Source organism: Cucurbita pepo, chromosome LG20, assembly GCF_002806865.2.
Source record: "Cucurbita pepo subsp. pepo cultivar mu-cu-16 chromosome LG20, ASM280686v2, whole genome shotgun sequence".
In the NCBI taxonomy this organism is placed as follows: domain Eukaryota; kingdom Viridiplantae; phylum Streptophyta; class Magnoliopsida; order Cucurbitales; family Cucurbitaceae; genus Cucurbita; species Cucurbita pepo.
This window is the reverse complement of record NC_036657.1, coordinates 5,188,658-5,193,382: the sequence shown is the minus strand read 5'-3', so window position 1 is coordinate 5,193,382 and position 4,725 is coordinate 5,188,658.

Here is a 4,725-nt window from a genome sequence, read left to right as displayed (position 1 = left end):
AAGCTTCAGAAATGCGTTGCTCTTTCATCTACTGAAGCTGAGTACGTGGCCATAGCTGAAGCTGGAAAGGAGATGATATGGATGACAGACTATCTAGAAGAATTAGGCCGGAAGCAGTGCAAGAAGATCCTTTATACAGATAGTCAGAGTGCCATACAGTTGGTGAAAAACCCAGTCTATCATTCAAGAACAAAACACATTAGAAGACGGTACCATTTCACTCGCAGGTTAGTGGAAGAAGGCGATATGTGTTTGGAGAAGATAGAGGGTGCAAAGAATCCAGCAGACATGTTGACAAAATGTGTTGATGTTGGAAAATTAAAGCTATGCAAAGCCCTAATTGGTATGGTGTAGGATCAGTCTCCAAGTGGGAGAATTGTTGAGTTATGGAGTCTGCTCCCTGTATTTATAGCTTGGTCAACGGCTATATCCGGTAAAGCTATATTTGGTAAAGCCATATATGGTAAAGCTATATCCGGTAAAGTTATATAGGTACATAGCTATATATAGTAGATGGCTAAATCTGGTAAAGCTATATTTAGTAGACTGAACCATATATATATCCCGTTCAGTAAAGCTTTGAAATGTACTTTCTATTCTCTGTACTCTCTCTTGTTGTACATACCTGAAGTCATCAATACAAAAATCCTTTTAGCCAGAGTTCTCCTTGCAATTTTCTCTATCCTTTTCTTTGTGTTCATCTAGATCGAGCGTGTGTGTTGTTGTGCGATCCTAACAATTAGGTTAAAGAAAATTAGGGGCGTTACATCAACACCCAAGGGAAAGGAACTAGTCAAGCTCAATACACATCGGGAACATCTATTGAGAGCCTAATAAAGGAATATATGGCTAAAAATGATGCCGTGATACAAAGTCAACAAGCCTCATTGCGAAATTTGGAAGTTCAAGTAGGTCAATTAGCAACTGAGTTACGAAATAGGCCTCTCGAGAAGCTGCCACCAGACACCGAAACACTAAAATGAGAAGGCAAAGAGCAATGTCAAGCAATAGAGTTGAGAAGTGGAAAAAAAATACCCAGCAGGTGAGAAAAAAGTGCAGAACAAGGTGATAGCCATTCCCAAGAAGCTGCTGATACACCGTAGAGAAATGAGGAAGCTGCGGTACAGAAAGAACACAGCAAGGATTATGCAGAAATTGAGGAGCAGCCTAAAATGCAAACAACAGTCAGCAGTGGACAAGAGAGCAGAACATACACACCAACACCTTTTCCATAAAGAATAGAAAGAAAGAGGAAGCCCATTTTGAGAAGTTTATGGATATTCTGAAGGAAATTCATATAAACATATCACTAGTGGAAGCTTTGAATCAAATGCCAAATTATGTGAAATTCTGGAAGGATGTAGTCCCTAATAGAAGGAAGTTCCAAGAATTTAAGGTGGTGTCACTAAATGAAGAGTGTAGTGCAATATTGAAGAACAAGATCCCACTAAAGGAGAAAGACCCTGGGTCGTTCACTATTCCCATATCAATTGGAGGAAAGGAGCTAGGAAGAGCATTATATGACTTGGAAGCAAGCATCAACTTAATGCCTCTATCCATTTATAAGAAGTTGGGGATTAGAGAGGCTAGACCGACTATAGTTACCTTACAACTAGCCGATAGGTCCATCATTTATCTCAAAGGAAAGATTGAGGACATCTTAATTCAAGTTGACAAATTCATATTTCCTGCAGATTTTATCATTTTAGATTATGAAGCCGATCATGATGTACCAATTATTTTGGGGAGGCCATTTTAAAAAACCGGAAGAACATTAGTAGATGTCTACAAAGAAACCATCACGTTAAGAATGGGTGACAAAAAAGTTGAATTTAATATCAATGATAGCATGAAATATCCAGCAGTGACAGAAGAATGCTCAGCAGTATATGATTGACAAAACAACCAGCGACCAAGGAATGGGATGATGGGGAAAACGAGCAGGAAGAAGACAGCAACTGGAATGATATAATAGAACAGTTAGCAGTTTTAGGTGAATTCAGTAGAACTTTTGAGTCACTAGAATGTGAGGGAAGAAAGAGTTCACCGATGAGACCATCTATTAAGGAAGTGCCACAGTTGGACTTGAAACCACTACCTCCTAACCTTAAATATGCTTATTTAGGTGACAAGAAGACACTACCCATCATCATCTCAGCGACACTATCTTCGACTCAAGAGGATATGCTCCTAGAAACATTGAAGAAGCACAAGGGGGCGATAGGTTGGACATTGGCGGATATAAAAGGAATTAGCCCTTCACTATGCATGCACAAGATACAATTGGAGGAAAGAAAAGTTAAATCCATTGAGCAACAAAGACGATTAAATCCCATGATAAAGAAGGTTGTTAGAAAGGAGATTGTCAAATGGCTAGATGCTGGAATAATTTATCCATTTGCAAACAGCAGCTGAGTTAATTCTATTCAATGTGTTCCGAAGAAAGGAGAGATAACAGTAATGGCAAATGAGAACAATGAGTTGATCTCCACTAGAATAGTGAATGGATGGAGAATTTGCATGGATTACAGAAGGCTAAACAAAGCGACATGTAAGGATCATTTTTCCTTACCATTCATTGATCAAATGCTTGATAGGCTTGCTGGAAAGTCACATTATTGCTTCTTGGATGGTTATTCGGGATACAATCAAATTACAATCAGTCCAGAAAATCAAGAGAAAACTACATTTACATGCCCATATGGAATTTTTGCCTTTAGACGAATGCCCTTTGGACTATTTAATGCTCTGGCAACATTTCAACGTTGCATGATGGTCATTTTTACAGATATGGTAGAAACATTTATAGAGATATTCATGGATGACTTTTCGATTTATGGAGAATCTTTTGAGACTTGTTTGTGCAATTTGGGGAAGGTTCTACAAAGATGTGAAGAGAAGAATCTTGTACTGAATTGGGAAAAATGTCATTTCTGTTGAAATTGAAATCGCTCTAACCAATTTGTTGAAATTGAAATCGGTCTGATACCAATTCGTTGAAAAATAAAGCCGCTCCGATACCAACCACGAAATAAAATGTTCGCTCTAAATCTAACTCGTTTAGATAACTCTCACGAAACTTTAAAGGGGGTGTCGAAAGGGGAGAGAGACAAGGAGACACAAAAGTTCTCAAAAGGTTATTACACAATAACGATAATACAATGCTTTTCTTTTTGTTAGGTTATGGAGCCTGCTGCTTATTTATAGCTGAGTCAACGGTAATACATAGTAAAGCTATATTTGGTAAATGACATATAAAGTAAACTATCATAAATAGTAAATAGCTATGTATAGTAAAAAGTTATATCGGTAAAGCAATATATGGTAAATAGTTATATATAGTAGATGGTTATATCTGATAAAGCTAAATATAGTAAGCTAAACCATATATATCCCCTCGGGCAGAGCTTTGAAAATGTACTTTCTGTATTCTCTCTTACCGTACATACTTGAAGTCATCAATATAAATCCTTTAGCCAGAGTTCTCCTTGCATTTTCTCTATCATGTTCTTTGTGTTCATCTAGATCAAGTGTGTGCGTTGTTGTGTGATCCTAACACTTTTCTCTTTGGTTCTTTTTCTCTCTGCACACTCTACAACGATACATACCCCTTTTATAGTTTTTTTCCGAGGCTAAGTTTAGTCGTAATTGCCCTCACTTTTCTCTCTCCCATAAGCCCTTCTCCTGCTCAAATTTCGTGCCCTCACTTTTCTCTCCTATAAGCCCTTTTCCCTCTTAGATTTCATTCATGTTGGTCTTTTTGACCAAATAACAGACAAAAATCATTTTTTTTTTCTTCTCTCCTGCATTTAAGTTTATTTCTCAACAATTTCATGGTCAATTAGGGAATAGTGCTAGGCCACAAGATCTCAAGAAGAGGAATAGAAGTTGATAGAGCCAAGATAGAAGTTGTCGAAAGATTGAATCCACCTACGTTAGTTAAAGGTATAAGAAGATTTTTGGTCATGCAGGGTTTTATAGGAGGTTTATTAAAGATTTCTCTAAGATTGCAAAACCATTGTGTAGTTTGTTGGAGTCAAATAGAAAATTCGTTTTTGACAAACAATGCATGACTGCCTTCCAAGCATTAAAGACAGCGCTGACCACAACTCCTATAATGTGTACCAGATTGGGATTCACCATTTGAGTTTCTGTGTGATGCTAGTGGCCATGCTGTGGAGGCAATGTTAGGACATAAAAAGGGGAAGGTACTTCATCCTATCTATTATGCAAGCAAAACGTTGAATGAGACTCAAGTGAATTATATAACCACTGAAAAAGAATTGTTGGCTGTAGTATTCGCTATTGAAAAATTCAGAGCTTATTTATTTGGAGCGAAGGTGAAAGTGCACACTGACCACACAGCAATCAAGCACCTAATGATGAAACCGAATGCCAAGCAAAGATTAATTAGATGGATTCTACTGTTACAAGAGTTCGAGATAGAAATCGTGGACACGAAAGCAGCTAATAACTGATAGTGTTAATATAACACATGCGGAAGCAATTTGGATCTTAGGCACTCTTAGAACATCAATTATAGTAAATAACTAGCATGTTCATAAGTATTAAAACTCAAGGTCTTTGAGTACTAATCTTTTGTAGTTCAAATTCCTTTTTCTTCACGAACCGATTTCGAACCACCACTAGTGTCTTCTCCACTATTCTCCGGTCTTAGAACGGGATTGTGGAATTTGGTGAGTGACTAAACTTGAGAGAGATTTA